A 17,325-nucleotide genomic window follows, 5' to 3' on the forward strand; every position below is an offset into this window, starting at 1 on the left:
CCTAGTTACCTGTCCCTCAATGTATATATGTAACAAAAGAATCATATCATCCAATGTAACTTCACCTACATGAATTGTATGTAACTAAGTATAAGCAACACTGTAAGAAGCGTCACAATGCCTTCGGTCTGCTGTGCGCTCAACAAATATGAATAAATAAATAAATAAATAAATAGGTAAGCACGTAAAAAAAGCGCTTAAAATATGTGCCTCGTATTTGACTAGTTGATCCATAATCCATATTGGAAATAACTCCACTCCATAGCAAAACTGAGGCAGAAGCTTTTGTTTATGAAAGCGGAGGGCCGGTAAAATGGAAAACTTTCCGTATTTACTGTTGATTTGTTTTTAATTGGATGATTAGTGACACACTTTTCCCATTCAGATACTCTCTATAATGTGATTTCTGTTGATTGCCATAGACAGGATAGCCAAGATAACACAATTACGGTATTACCACGAGTTTGATGTGGTTTAGAAACCATGAGAACTGTTTTACGTATGGTCGTAAATGTAAACGGATGATTACTGTTTTGCTCTCATTTATCATTAGATGATTAAGTTCTGTATAATCCCGGAATTTGCACAGCATGCACTGTAGGCCACTGTAGGTGTGTGGTTGAATAGCATACAATCATCTGCATATGCAGTCCAACTGATTCTAACACCTTCAACCATAGGGGTTGCAAAGACATCTTCTTCCAACACCACTTTAGCATCCTAGACGTAAAGATTAAAAATTGTAGGTGCAAACACGCACCCCTGTCGCAGACCATTAGGCACATCAATAAGATTAGAGAGACAGCCCTGGTTATTTAAGCGTATCTGTAGTTTGGACCCCTTGTGTAGAGTTATAAGAATAGAGAGAAGGGCTTGAGGCATTCTCAGATGATTTAACTTGCACCACATAATGATCTATCCACCTTGTCAAAAGGCATTGACAAATATATGGAGGCTAAATATATGGGTTCCGCCTCCTTCTTCCAAGCTTTAACCTGCATGATGTTCATCAGTAGACACCCAGCATCCGTCCCCACGTTTTTCCTGAACCCAAATTGAAATCGAGATAGAATATTACAATTTTCCATCCAGCACTGTATATGACTCAGAATTATCCCAGAGAAAATGTTGGAATCCACATCCAGTAGGGCGATCGGCCTATAGTTCAACGGACAGGACCGATCACCCTTCCTGTATACAGAGACAACATATGAGGTATGCCAAGAAGAAGGAATAGTGTGGGTCATAAGAATTTCATTAAACAGAATGCACAGTATTTTTGACCTCAGTAGTTTATTGTGTTTGAAAATAACATTTGCAAGACCATTTGGTCCAGCGGCCTAGACATATATGCCTTGTCTATCAATACTACAATATCCTCCTGCAGTATTTTGACCTTCCAGTCAATCTCACGCAGACAGTCAGTAGTGGACTGGTCACTTAAAACAGATTGATAAAGGTTGCCGAAGTGACCAATCCACTGTTTGTTTGTTTGTTTGTTTGTTTGTTTATTTATTTGTATAGCGCTCCAGACCCAGGGGTATATGGGCACTCAAGGATATGGTTACAGGTAATTCATTGGAGCAGTTGTGCAGCATATATACAATTACAGAAATATAGTGTGCAGGAATGTATACAGTTTAGAAAAATACAATAGGTGCAGATAATACGAAGACAGTATGATGAAGGCGTTGAGCAATTAAATAACAGGTACACAGAGATACAGGAGCTGTATTAGCTAGTAGCGGCAGATACAGGTGGTGGTGAGTGAGTGCTGGTGAAGGATCCCTAAATTATTTATTTAGTAGCCAGGTGATGACCTGGGTTCTGAAAGGTTGAAAGGTGGGGAGGGATTTAATGTTCAGTGGAATAGTGTTCCAAAGTTGGGCGGCTAGACCCGGGAATCTGGTTCCGCCGGCTCTTTTAAGGGTGCATTTGGGCACCATCAACTGTAGTGTGTAGGTGGATCTATTGATTCTGGTAGCAGGTTTTAAGGTGAATTTATTGGTTAGATAAGGCGGGGCAAGGTAATTAAGGGCTTTGTAGGTGAGGTAGATAGTTTTTAAATCAATTTTGTGTTGGATGGAAAGCCATTTGCATGATATTCTAGTGGCCGAGATGTGTTCTCTCCTAGGAATGTTAAGAGCAGCTCGGAGTGCATTGTTTTGGAGGACCTGCAGTTTGTTGATAACAGATTTATTTGTGCCTACATATAAGCCGTTGCAATAATCCAGTTTAGACTGTATAAGTGCTCTGGCTAAGGTGAGGCAACTGCTGGAGGATAGCAGGGGTCTACAGGCCCTGATCAGCTTACCTTTGTAAGCAGTAGCTGAGGCGGTCATATTGATTTGTTTGGAGAGGTTGGTGTTGGTATCTAGATAGAAGCCATGGGTTTTACACTTTTTGTGGTAGAAATAGTGTTTCCTTCAATAATGAAACTGGTGTAGCTGGGGCTGAGCTTCAGGATAGTGTTAGGGGAGCCGACAAGGAGCAACTCAGTCTTGTCATCATTCAGGCAGAGGCCATGTGTGGCCATCCATGCCTGAATGATGGAGAAAACTTCATTGATTCGGCTGACGTCCGAGTTGTAGTTACCGGATAGAGTTAGGAGTATCTGGGTGTCATCTGCGTAGTTGGTGTAGGTGACACCCAGATTGTCCAACTTACCGAATAAAGGCTTTGTAAATATATTATACAAAGTAGGCGAAACACAAGAGCCTTGTGGGACACCGCAGGTGATGGGAATCGGGTCGGCCGCTGCTAGCGGTGAGAAGACGCGCATGGTCCTGTTATCAAGGAAGGATTGGATCCATGTGACCGCAGAGTGGGAGAAGTGTGCTGCCGATGACAAGTGATTGCATAGGATTTTATGGTCCACCAAGTAAAAGGCAGCGGAGAGGTCTACGAGAAGAAGGATGGCAGCCTTACCCTTATCTTTGAGTTCGTCGATCTTGCTCTTGAGATCAACAAGGGCCGTTTCTGTTCCATGTTGAGGACGAAAGCCAGACTGACGAATTTCCAGTAATTGGTTTGTCTCAAGGTAATCTTGAATTTGTATGTAGGCCACTCTATCAAGAATTTTTAGTAAGAAGGGCACGGTGGTGATAGGTCTACAATTGGTAGGTATAGACGGGTGGAGTGTCTGTTTTTTTAACAATGGTAGAACCCAGGATTGTTTCAAACTGCTTGGGACTGCATTGCTAGTGAATGATAGGTGTATTAGTTTGGTGATGAAAGGGGAAAATCCCTAGCTGCATCTTTTATGACATGAGCCGGGCAGCTGTCCCCCTTACAGTTCAATGGTTTCAAGGAGGCTATAATTTTTTGTACTTCTGGTATAGTTACCTTTTTGAAGGTTATTGGCAATAGGCTGGTGTAAGGTTGGACTAGGAGTTGTGCCGTGGGTGAGTTGTTGTCGTTTATTTTCAATTTTAGTTTGGAGTCCCGTAATTTTGTTGGCGAGGATATTCTGGATACCTGTGCACCAGGGTTTATCCTTAGTACAGGTGTCTGTGGGAGGACTGGGGTTTTCTAATTCCTTTAAAATGTTGAATAGCTCTCTCGTGCTAGAGCCTGCCTGAGTTATCCTGGAGTTGAAAGATTCTTTTTTAGCACGTATAATCTCATTTTTGTAGAGAGTGGTGATGTTAGTGAGATTAGTTCTATTTTCTAGTGAGGGTCCTGTTTTCCTCAGTGTTTCAAGTTTACTTTTTTGTTGTGTGAGTAGTTTGAGCTCAGGGGTGTACCAAGAGTTCAAGTGAGCTTTCGGTTTCCCTTTGCGCATTTTTAGAGGGGCGATGCTGTCAATAGCTTTGGTCATGGATTTGTTGTAGGTATTGACCAACAGGTTCAAGTCAGCTGTGCCTGGTAGTGCTTTCAGAGTGGGGACTACCAAGGATATTAATGCTTCAGCTGCGATATTACTCTTGTTCCTAGTTAGGCAGGCCGGTGCAATAAATGGCTTTTTAAGGACTAAGTTGCTGATATTAATATCTAGTGGGAGGAAGTGGTGATCCATCCAAACAAGAGGTAGGGAGTCCTTAAGGGTAATGTTGCAGTTAAGGGCAGCTACCCAGTTGAGAGTCCTACCTTTCGAGTGGGTAGGTTGGGAGTAGAGTTGTGGGAGGCCGTGCTCAGATAGTGCAGTAGCCAGGGAGGTAGCTGAAGTGTCATGCAGGTCGTTAAACCCAATATTTAAATCCCCAAGTATGATGATTTGAGCTGAGGGTTTAGAATTTTCGGCTACTAAGGATGTAACATCTTCCTCAAATGAACCAGGCGGACCCGGGGGCCTGTATATTAGATGCATCGTAATTGTACTCTTAGGGGAGGTTTGCAGTTTAACTGTGAGATGCACACATGATTTTAGTGTAGAGGAGGTGGCTAGTTAATGTTAAGTGATGATTTAAAGATGATAGCTACACCACCTCCACGAGCATTAGGTCTATCTACTTTGAGGATGGCATACTTATCAGGGATAGCTAAAGTAAGAGAAGGTCCCGCGGCGTTGTGCAGCCATGTTTCAGTCACAGCAAGGAAGTCCAGGTTGTTGGTCACAATGATGTCAGAGGTCTCTGTGGAGTGGGTGACTAAGGATCTAAAAAGTGCTCCTTTTAGCGGGGGTAGGTTGGCATTGTTAGAAACTTTATTCTGGTTGTTAGTTTTGTTGGGAAGTTTAGCTATATGGTTGCTATTCTTATGGAGGATTCTGGCGCCTAGTCTATTGTTGCGCTTGGTTAAGTCGAGGTGGTGGTCTGTGTGTCTGTTTGGACAGTGGTGCTAATAGGGCTGTAACCAGGAGAGGGGCATGATGACCTCATGCTAAGGTGGTCCCTCTTGGGTCTATCAATGTTGCTATGGGCTAGATAGTGATTAGAGTGGGCGCTACCATGGGAGGGAGGGGCAAAGTGGGAGACTGGCGGGAAGGCTGGTGTAGTGGGCAAGAAAGGTGTGGGGCAGGCGATAGGATGATGTCTTGGGCAGGCAGGTCTCGCTAGACCATTTTTGTGGGCTATGTAGCTGTTACCGCTGCAAGGTACATTGTTTTGCAAGATACAGAAAGGGAACATGACGAAGGTGAGCCAAAGTTATATGATTGTGGCAAAGAGACAGTGGCACAATATCTAGACCGGGCACATGTCAGGCAGAGGCACAATAACCAGACCAGACACATATCAGGTAAGGCACAGTATCTAGACCAGGCTAGGTCACTGCACGATCACACGGCCTGCCCGACCGTGTGTCCCACTTCCTGCCTGACTTGCCCATGCCGGGCGCTGCGCGGCTTCACAGCGAGGCTGAGCCAGCCCCTTATTCTACGTTCCACATCCGTCGGCAGGCAGATGCTCCGGCGGCCTAGCACGAAGGCCGTACAAAGGCCCTGTTTGCGCCCAGGACCCCCTTCTCATCGTGACCACTGAGGGAAGAGGGCAGGAGCCCCCCTCCTCCTCTACAGCCACGGATACCAGGCCTCATAAAAGTAAGTAGAGCCTCTGAACACTGCACGATCACACGGCCTGCCTGACCGTGTGTCCCACTTCCTGCCTGACTTGCCCATGCCGGGCGCTACGCCGCTTCACAGCGAGGCTGAGCCAGCCCCTTATTCTACGTTCCACATCCGTCGGCAGGCGGATGCTCCAGCGGCCTAGCATGAAGGCCGTACAAAGGCCCTGTTTGCGCCCAGGACCCCCTTCTCATCGTGACCACTGAGGGTAGAGGGCAGGAGCCCCCCTCCTCCTCTGCAGCCACGGATACCAGGCCTCATAAAAGTAAGTAGAGCCTCTGAACACTGCACGATGACACGGCCTGTCTGACCCTGTGTCCCACTTCCTGCCTGACTTGCCCATGCCGGGCGCTACGCTGCTTCACAGCGAGGCTGAGCCAGCCCCTTATTCTACGTTCCACATCCGCCGGCAGGCGGATGCGCCGGCGGCCTAGCACAAAGGCTGTACAAACCTAGCTCCTAGAAGACCTAGCTCGGAAATAGTTGAAGAATGAGATGCCTCATTATTGAAGATCAGTTTCTCATTCACTGCAGACCAAAAAGACCTAGATCTATTGTCTTTCATAGCACAGAGAGTATGTTCACCGTCTGTCTGAAACATTTTAGCTCTTTGTTCCTTTATCTTATTTTTCCATCAATTACTGATCTTTTTTTATGCCATTTTCTCACTCCACAAAAGATCACTTCTAGCTAGTGATCTTAATTCCCTGGATCTCTTATTTGTGTATGTTCTGATGAGCACATCATAGCTATGTGGGTGTTTATGCCTGGCCATAACCTTAAGAGCAGTTGTAGAGTGCGTAATTACATTTCCAACATAGTGAGTAAAGACTTCCTTGGTGTATAAAATAGGTTTTTTCCCAAGGCTAGACGTGTTAAACTCTGAGAGGAAAACAAAATGTGTCTTCTCCACATTGTCTCTATGCCAGACAATTCTGTTTTTTGCCAGATTTATTTGTAACTTCCAAAGCAGCTATGCGTAGCAGCAGTGCCACACGATCCACATATATTCAAATGTAATATGTTATGATCTCTATATTCCACCCGCAAGTGCTGAAGTTCCTTAATCATGGCTAACAATGGTTCAGGTACAAAAATATGATCGATGGCACTAGTTTGATCCCCTCTAAACCAAGTAGTATAGTCCTCATTTTTGTTTAAGAATCCTCTGACATTGAAAAGGCCCAGGAGCCTAAAAAGTGCCCCCAGAGAATCCCATGCAGTTTGTTCTTACCATTATAAGCAACTGCTTTCCCCAAGGCACATCCTTGACTACAGGGAGTATCAGTGGGAATTTCTACGTTAAAGTCTCCCGCAATTAGAATCATCATGTGCCTAGAATAATCTTGACACTCCAACATACACTCCCCCAGTTTTGCTAGTTCTTCCTCAATATTTAATTTCAAACTCCAGTAGATATTAACGATCAAAAGATTACATTGACCAATAGTCACATCACATTCAAGCCAAATCAAAAGTATTGAGCACCAATCTAGAATTCTTAGTCTTTTTATAATTATGGGGCCCATACTAATTGTGACTGCTATAAGTAAACCTCCCGAGGGGCGGCCTATCAGGCCTTTTTTAGCTAGAGTACAATGCACAATAAAACCGTTTAGAATATGTTGCGAAGTAAACCATGTCTCCTGTAAGCATATAATGGAGCACCTTTAAGGATAGTACAAATATCAAGAGAGTTCCTCAGGAACCAATTACCCCGTGAGCTCCAGCTTACAAAAGACAAGCTATTCGAGCTGTTAACTATTGGGATTCAAGCCCTGAAGTTGCAAGATGGAATCCTGCAAAGTTAATGCTAGCCATCTGAGATTGGGCTCAACAAAACTACTGCCAGCGGCAATTGCAGAGTTCTGGGATGGGGTATCAACATCATTTTTGCGCCTCCCAACCTGAATATTGGACCCAGTATCCATTCGTACCTTCTCGATGTCGTACCCAAACTTATGTGATGTACCAGTTTCTTTTAAGACTGCTTCAGCAATTGTATGAGAGAAAAAGACAACCCTTGCAAAATCGTATGTAGTGGAGTGAACAAAATCAATTAATTTGATATCATCCGTAGTAATGAGTGATAAGCTGGAAATGTCCCCAAACAGTGCCAAAACAGTTGCTCTCTTTAAGGACAGTGGACCACCATTATTAAAAAGGTAATGGAGCAGTATGCTAGGTGAGTCAGGGAAGCAGAAAGGCCGAAAGTGGATCCCTTCAGTCCGCATGCCTTCGGGATCATTCAGAGGCATCCCTGTCTGGAGGCTGGAGTAGCCAGGGTCGTTTACCAGGGAGGACCCCACTTGTTGCCCCTGTGTGGCACTATCCCTGCAGCCTCCAGTCTGTAGATTGCTACCCAAATGATTACCCGTTAAGTCAATCATATAAGCCTTCACAGTTTTGTTTAGTTCATATAACCCTGTGTGCACCTTACCTTCTGCAATGGATGGTTCCACTATTGGAGCAGGTACATTCCCATGTTCATCCAGCATCAATTTTATCACCCTTCTTATCACACATTCCATTATTGGTCCCCCCAACAAATTATTCAAAGCTGCATCTTTGCGGGCCTCACTTCCAGAGGTGGCAGAAACCTGGGTATCCAGATCGCCTGCCTTGATGAGGGCATTCAAGGACCTGTTTCTTCCTGGCCCATTCATCTGTATGCTCTCACTACTGACCAAAACCATACCTAATTTGGGAGTGATTTGTGGGAGGATACCATAATTAGCAAGCCCATCTATCACTCTCAAATTAATAGGCGTTTGTCAAGTTTCATCCCGCTTAACCACCCCCATCCCAGGTGGTAAAATCTTTCCTTGAAGGTCCTCTATTGTAGGTGCATTACATTAATTGAATTCCTGTGGGGCCAATGGGTTAGGATATTGGATAGATCTACAAGACTCTTTCACTTTAGGTTTTGTTGGGAAGAAATTCAGCAGACGTCCCTGAATAGAGAGTTCCAGTTGCAAAGCACACGCCTTGTTACCAGTAAGACCGCTAATAGGACCCTTAGGGCCCTTATTTTTTAAAGTTTCACTCAAAGAGTTCTGAGCGAGAGTACCCTCTGACCCTCTACACACAGTCACATTCACCCCCTCTACTTCATCAGTGGTTTCAGGTTCGGATATCACTCTATCTATCAAATTGTGAAGGGTTTTGACCCATGCTGAATCAATAGACTGGGTAGATGTGGGGATGAGCTGCCGCCGCCCATCATTCCATCCCAGAGTCCAGGAGAACTGTGCAGTTGGCACAAGACCACTCCAAAGATACAACCTTCTTGTGGGGGGTTCCACATCACCACTCTATTGTAAGGATGCCATCAAAACAATGTTAAGCAAGGGTCCTATTCTATCAAGCAAAAGACCACTCTATTGAAATGCAGTAATTCAAGACAGATCCCAAAAATGGATGCAGTACCGACAAATTCCACAAGGCGGCGCTAGCAGTCTAAACTCTGACAGGAGAACTGGCTGACAAAGGGACCTGAGTCAACTGGACTTCAAAGGCCTGTTGGTTAATTAAAAAGTCTTAGCCACCTGCTGTTCCCAGAGGCCAAGAGGCTGAGAACTCTTAACACCCCAGAGACTCACAGCAGGAGGCAGGATATCACATGGCCCTTCTGAGTGAGAGGGAGGGGGTTTCCCCTTCAGCCTGGAGGAGAGAGACAATAGCCCCTTTCAGTTGAATGGGGTATGTTAATTTTGAGTGTTTCCTGTCAACAGCCCTCTGCCAGCAAGGAGAGACATGTGATCACTGACCCACCCAGACTTCTGGAGGCGGACCCAAACACTTTGGGGAGTTGAATTGCAACAAATATATATTTTATAGAAACAGTGATAACTTACTGTAACCAAATGACAGGAATGTACAACTTTGAGAGTCTTAGTTTGAAAAATGCCCTGACGATTTGAGTCCAAACTCCAATTTGTACCATGTTCTGGGGCAAAACCCTGATGATTATGAATATTGCAGACAATGTATTTAAGCTAGAGACATGGAAAATTACTGGGATAAATGTGGAAGGGAAATGTACCTTTGTATAATTTTTGATGAAAATCCCATATTGCACAACCCACTAAAATCGAAAATAAGTTGCCATTTTTGAATGCAAGCTCCTAGAAACGCCAGAGGCGGAACAGAGACTACCTTTTTTTTTTTTTTTTTTTTTTTAAACTTTTATTTTTTGTTGCACACAGTCAGTACAGTTGCTTAGCTATATCATTGACACATACACAAAATGCACAGTTACATTAACAGTTTCTATTCGTGATCGGGGCTAACTTGCTCGAACCTCCCCGCCAAGTATGCCTTGTATCTGTCCCATATATTCTTGGGCCTTGAGCTGGGAAGCACCGTGTCTATATACAGTTCCTCCATATCGTTTGCCCACGCCATGTCCCTGATCCAATCAGCTTTAGTTGGGGGATTCGCACTTTTCCACTTGAGCAGAACCGCTCTCTTGGCCAATAGTAAACTTAAGTTCAGTAATTTCCGCCATATCGGGTTCATTTTCTCACAAGTCCCCAGCAGGCACATTCGTGGAGTCCACTCAATGGGGTGGTCCGCCATCTCATCTAGTACCCGGCATACTTCCTCCCAGTATCCCCGCAGTTTAACACAGGCCCATAACATGTGGTAAATGTCTGCGTTGTCGGCGTGGCATCTCGGGCATTTCCCTGTCATTGCCGGGTATATGTGTTTGAGTTTCATTGGGGTGTAGTGTGTTCTTTGTAGTATTTTATAATGAATCAATCCGTATTTGGAGTTGCAGGAGATCTGTTTAACAAGTGCACAGTGTTGAGACCATTCAACATCTCCTATCTCCTCCCCCAGGTCCTGTTCCCATTTGGCCTTAGCTGTACGTTGCTCTGAAGGGCGTGTCTGGAGTATAATTCTGTACATACCCGATGCCGTTATCCTATCCCCCTGCGAACACGTATCCCAGTGCCATGTTAAGTGGAGGTTCGTTGGGAAAGGTTGGGTACATATTCTGGGAGGCTGCCTGCATACGGATGTACTGATGTCTGGTCCCAGGTGTATTCCCCACTACGTCCCTGATATCTTCCCATTGAATGAAGTGCCCGTCGGTAAACAGTTGGCCCCATTGTGCTATGCCCCTAGATGTCCATTGGTGGGCTGCTTCTCCCTCTAGGCTGAAAGGAGCCTGCGGGGTACCCCAAAGCGGCATACTCGGGTGATACATCTTGTTAGTGCCGTATATCTCAACTATTTTGGCCCATGCCGTGATCGTCACTTTTGACGGTTTCAGTGAGTTATAGTGTTTGCAGGTGGAACTCGTGAGTTGGTGGAGCGCTAACATGGCCTCTTTCTCAGGTTGAGTTGGTGTAGGACCCACCGGATTGATAAATGTTGTAGCCCAAAGGGAAGCGTATTGTGCCTGTGCAGTCAGATAGTAGAGTTCAAAGTCTGGTGCCATCAAACCGCCTTTGGAGTATTCATTGGTCAGTACCCTCCAGCCCACCCTAGGGTGACCGCCCCAGACAAATGAAGCACACGCTCCCGTGATCTTAGTAAACAGAGCCCGACCTGGCCAGACCGGCACCGTACTGAATAAGTAGAATAGCTTTGGGAGAATTATCATTTTCACTAGGGCGATCCTACCCATCATGGAAATAGGGAGAGCCCCCCAGCGTTTCAGTTTCAGGCACAGTGAATCCCCCAGCTGGTTATAATTCAGTGCCCGCGACAACTGTGCCGTCCTGGCTATACACGCTCCCAAGTACCGTATATGCGTCGGGCACCACTGTAGGCCATACAGGTCTTGGGGTTTGACAGTGGCCTCAGTAATTGGGAACACTTCTGATTTGTTGGGATTGAGTCGTAGGCCCGAGATTCTACCAAATTGTTCCACCATGGACAGGACCCTCCCCAATGTTCTGTCTGGTTCTCTCAGATACAGCAAGATATCGTCTGCGTATAGGTTTATGATGTGTAGTGTGGCGCCCATTTTTAGCCCGCATGCGCCGGAGTGGATCCTCAGAATATCCGCCAAAGGTTCAATTATCAATGCAAACAGTAATGGCGATAGTGGGCAATCCTGTCTGGTGCCCCCCCGCAATTCAAGTTTTTCTGCTAGTGAACCGTTGACTCTAATTCTGGCCTGAGGGGACGAGTATAATAACTTTATCCATTTCATGAATTTCGGCCCGAACCCGTTGTTGTGTAGCACCCCGAACAGGAATGGCCAGGACACCGTATCAAAAGCTTTACGCATGTCTAATGATACAGCTATCGCCTGCAGGTCCGGTGGTGCCGTGGTTATGACCTCGTGGCATCTTCTGATGTTAGAGGCTGTGGACCTGCCGGGGATGAATCCAGCCTGATCCTCGTGGACCATGTATGGCATCCAAGGTGTTAACCTTGTGGCAAGTATTTTGGCTAATAGTTTTGCGTCCGTATTGATTAACGATAGAGGTCTATATGAGCCACAGTCTTCCGGGGGTTTCCCTGCCTTAAGCAGTAACGTTATCACTGCCTCTCTTGTAGTCTCGGGGAGCTCTCCCCTTTCCAGCGCTTCGGTCCACATAGCCAGCAATCTGGGGGCTAGATGATTCTTAAACTCTTTGTAGAATTCTGCACTAAGGCCATCGGTGCCTTGGGCCTTCCCATTAGGGAGAGCGTCAATTGCCTCAATAATTTCTGCCTCAGTTATCGGTGCCTCCAGTGCATCTCTTGTACTGTCAGCCAGAAGTGTTGTCGGGATGCAGGAGAGATATTGATCAATCTCCGCTTCTGTGGCATTGGATTGGGGTGAATAAAGTTCTGCATAGAATGTATAGAAAGTGTTGCGAATCTTGGCCTGATCTGTGGTGACCGAGCCGTCTTGTGTGAGTATGCATGGGATATCAGTTGACCCCCTCTCTCCCCTGACAGCCCTGGCTAGCAACCTCCCCTGGCGTTCACTTTCACCGTAGCGGCGTGTGGCCGCTGGTCTGTCGAAGTAGCGGATCTCTTGGTCCGCTGCTTCAGTGTATTCCTCCAGCTTATTTTTTATATCCAACGTGAGTTGTGGCGATGGATTAAGCTCATATTGGGATTGTGACACTGTTATTTGCGTCTCGAGCCGTTGCAGCCTGTTTCTGATATCTTTGAGGATGCCACTCTCCTTAGATATGGATACACCTCTTATAAACACTTTGAAGGTCTGCCACAATATCGCAAGGGAGGGCACAGAGTTCTCATTAAATTAAAAAAACTCAAGTATATGTTGGTCTATTGCGTTCTTATAAACCAGATTGCGCAATGCGGCTGGCTTGAACCTCCATGGCGGCCTGCCCTTTGCCACGTCGGGTATGCGGAGCTCCATCAGGATGGGGGAGTGGTCAGAGTAAGTCCTGGGTAGCATCCGAGTGTCGGCCACCCAGTCAGCCACATGTCTATCCTGGAGTGCATATCATGCACAGTGGAGTAATACGTGTATCTCCTCTCAGTGGGATGTAGTGTCCTCCATACATCCTTCAGTCCAAGATCAGCCATATGAGCGATAATTGCCTGAGCGGTTCTAGACAGTGTCCTCGTTTGTGTCGAGGTGCGGTCTATGCCCACGTCAAGAATGGTATTAAAGTCCCCCCCACAAATCAGGTGAGCAGTAGGGTAATGTGCCAGTTTCCCAAAGACCTCGGAGTAAAATGTCGGGTCATCTACATTGGGACCATATACGTTTAGGAGGACTACCTCTTTGTCCCTTAGAGTGCCGTGTACCAGGACATATCTGCCCCCGACGTCGCAGTCCACCTCATTGCAGGTAAATCGGAGGGTCCTATGCACCAAAATTGCCGTACCTCTAGCCTTCTTCGAGTAGGTCGTGAAATATTGGTGAGTACCCCAATTTGGGACCAACTGTTCCCCATGTTGTGGTCCAATGTGTGTTTCTTGTAGGAAAATAATCTGTGGGTTATGTCTGTTGATATATGCTATGATTTTCCGCTTCTTAACCCTAGAGCCCAGGCCTCGAGCATTCCAACTCATTATCGTAATATTGTCGGTGTTTGTGTCAGCCATCCCTGTAAGGTGTTTGCGGGTTTGCGTCTGCAACAAATTGTTTCACAATACTTCGACATTTGCTAACGTACCTTAACTGTGTGCTTTTTACTTTCCCCCAATGCGTAACATAACTCTTTCCCAACAAATCAAACTCCCCCCCTACCCCCACCCTCACAGTACCCCGAACATCTACTGTGCTTATCGGATCCCACTCCCCCCCACCAATTTTCTGCATATGCACCTGCTACAGGGGGGCCTGTGGAGATGACCAGGGCAATGCTCTTAGATTCTTTACATACGTGTAGCCGGTTCCGGCGTTGCTCTCTCACATGTGGTAGGCCACGGGAAATGTTTTCGGCAAGGCTCGACATACAAATAAAATTCTGCCCACCCTCAGTCATTGTAGTCCCCAACGGGGAAATAAATCACATGAAGCGAGTGACATTCAAACGAAGTACCTTCATACCAGTCAATCTTGACTGTTGGCTTCAGAGCTCCCTGGCATTGCGGGAATATGTGTTTCAACAAAATTGGCGGCTTCCTCAGGGAAGGTAAAGAAATGGATTTTGTTTTTGTACTGAATCTTGAGTCTAGCCGGATAAAGCATGGCGTATGGACTTGTCGGTCGCGGAGCAGTTTCTTGACACCAGTAAATTGTTTCCTCTCCTGCTGCACTGCAAGTGTGAAGTCGGGGTAGATCCGTATCACGCTGGTCTCCCATCGTAGCTCCTGCTTTTCCCTCGCCGTGCGTAATATCAGATCCCTGTCTCTGTAGTTCAACACGCGTGCAATTATTGGTCTAGGGTATGCTCCCTGCTTTGGCTTCGGGGCCATGGATCTGTGAGCGCGCTCGATAATGAACATAGGTGACCACCCGGGGTCCCCCAGCACCGTACGAAGGAGGGCCTCCACACCTTTCTCCATGGAGCCCTTCATCGCCTCCTCAGGCACCCCCAAAATGCGAACATTGTTTCGCCGTGACCTCGCCTCCAAGTCCTCACACTTATTCTTGACAGTTCCCAGCTCAATCGCAAACGTGGATACCGTAGTTTTCAGGGCCTCGAGTGTGTCCTCCGTGCCCGAAATTCTAGTTTCCGCTTCCGTAAGACGTGCCGTTGTTTTGTCCATTTTCGACTTAATGGAGGCCACATCAGCGGTAATCCCATCCAATTTGTCTTTCAGAGCTGAGAACCCCTGCTGCATAGCGAGGAAGACCGCCTGGGGGTCCATCAGGGTAGACGGTGGGCTCCGCTGCTCCATCTGGGTCGTTGGTTCCTCCATCTCGGCTGCCGAGTTCCTCCGGGTAGATGTGGTGAATTTGTCGATCGTCCCCTTGTTCTTCTTGGGTCCGTGATTCTTGGGCATTATCCCGCGGTCTGCCTGGGTCGTGTAGCGCTCTGTATTCTCCGGGTGGCCCCCAGTGACAATGGCGTGTGCCGTCGTGATATGTGCGCTGCCCTCCTGGCCTAACCCGCTCGGCCCGCGTCAGTCAGGCAGCTCTGACCCGACCGCCAAACCTCGTCTCACAGGTAGTTATCGTGGTGGGCCAGCACCAGAGCCTCCGCGAGAGGCCTACGCGGCCTTTAGGCCCAAGCGCAAAGTATCTCGGGGGGGCAGCGTTCCCCAGCGGATAGCAGGAACCGCCCTCGCGGGGGCTCCACGCCACCCCCCGGCTGTCCAATATAGAGGCCCTCACTGCGAGCCGCTCCGGCGCCTTTCCCCAGCCGCCCCGCTTATCAGTGTTGTTTTGGCCGGCGCGTGAGGGCAATGTCCGCAGCGCCGTTATCGTAGTTCGGATGGTCAGAGTACCTCCGTTCCGCAGCTTTCGGCGGGGCAAGTGGGCGGGGGGTGGCAGCGATGGACCGCGAGGAGGGAGGTCCAGCAGGCGCCCGGCTCGGAGCGGAGCGCCCGGAGCGGGCCTGGATGTCGGGATCAGAGCGCGGATTGTGCCCTCCGCACGCCGAGCTCCTCCCCCCTCTCAGCGCCGGCTCGACCCAGAGGCCCTCGCAATCTTCGTGTCGCTGTATTTTCGAAGTCCAGCCACCACTGTCGCTCAGATTTCACGGTCGTGTTGACCAGTCGTTGCCACTCATTTCATGCATCGGATTTGTAAAACCGGATCCGTTTAACGGTGATATTTGCAGAGCGGCCCTGGTTCTCCCCGGAGCTCACACGGGAGCGGCCATCTTCTCCCGTGGGCAACAGCGCCCCCCGAACAGAGACTACCTTAAGCAAGGTGTAATATGTACATGTAATGTCCACCACTTGTGTACCTGGGAAATATGTATTTGAATCAAATATAGATTTGTGGGCAAATTGACCAGGGGACGATCCTCTGACCCATAAACAGACCTCATCACTCTGACTCACAACCCAATTCCCCTAATCATGGGAGAGGGGAGAATTGGGCCAATGACAAGTAGAGAGGGGCAGGCTCAGTTATGCCACACACACACCCACTTCCAAAACACATAAAAAGAGACTGCTGGGACAGGTAGAGACATTCAATTCCATTTGCTGCGGAGCGTGCTGACCGACGACTTCACATCCAGAGATCCAACACTTAGACTTCCAAGCTAACCAGAGACTACAGAACTTTGAACCAAGAAGGCCCACTGCAAGCAAAAGTATTTGTCAGCAGGCCTCAAAATCTTTTGCAAACTATTCCACAGCCGGGCGAACTGTCTGAATTCTTTGCCAAGAACTTTTGCCAGTACCCAGAAAGCAGTGTTACATCCAGAATCCACTTGATCCGGACCGGAAAGCAGAGCAGTATCCAGAACCAGAGGCTGCTGTATCCAGAGAGGCTAGACCAGCAGAGCAGAGCTGACCTAGACGCTGTGAGCAAAACCGCCCGAAGTCCAGCCCAGTTGACCAGATCCGTGACGAGGCCCATTCATTTCAAAATTAGGAATGAGTATCCGCCAGAACTGTACAGAACCCAATCTCTTAGTTAAAATAATCTAATCCAAACTATTTTAACCTAATTAGAACAGCCTCCTAGAAATCGTGTCATCTGTCATTTTTAAAGCTGCACAACTGTCACCTGTCAAATCTGCAGCTGCAAGCTGTCACCTGTCATTTTGAGTTTACTTTAAATCCGAAAAACTACCTTCACAAAATCGTCCGTATCTCTGGAACGAGATTTAACTTTCCTCTGAAAGCTTAGAATCTAAGCTTTCCAACAAGCCTATAACCGACTTCCTACTCCTTATACTTTCACCGCAATCGCGATTTATGCACTCGCACAATTTACTGCGATTTGCGATTTGGCCTGATTTCGTCATCTGTAAAAAGATAGCCGCATTTGCCTGAACTGCTAAAATTCGTTTGCAACCTAATAACCATCCCTGAACCATTGGTAGGGCTGACCTGAACTGATTTAAAGTGTCTGCCACTCACCCTGAACCTCCTATAAGGAATTAAAAGCAATTTTAGCATTTTTCCCTTCCTTGCCAGTACATTACAAAGCACTCTTGCCGTGTTTTAAAAAGCATACCTGTTGGCTAAGCTTGCTGGGGGGGAACTGAATTCGTATTATATTTGATTGTATTCCTGAAGACTTTGTGTGTTACTTCCATCTCCTTGCATTGCATATAGGGGCGGGGTGAATAGCCACCAGGGGAAAAGTGAACATATTATCTCTTGTGAAACCATATCAGTTTATTTTCTGTACTGCATTTATTCCACCTTGCTTTTCCTTGAAACCATAAAGCATTTCAGCTACCTCATCCTCTATACTACTTCTAAGTAACCCAAATCAGTTTACCAGTAGAACGTTATCCATTGTTGATCACTGTCATATT

This window comes from Ambystoma mexicanum, chromosome 10, assembly GCF_040938575.1.
Source record: "Ambystoma mexicanum isolate Mex_15411 chromosome 10, UKY_AmexF1_1, whole genome shotgun sequence".
Classification (NCBI taxonomy): domain Eukaryota; kingdom Metazoa; phylum Chordata; class Amphibia; order Caudata; family Ambystomatidae; genus Ambystoma; species Ambystoma mexicanum.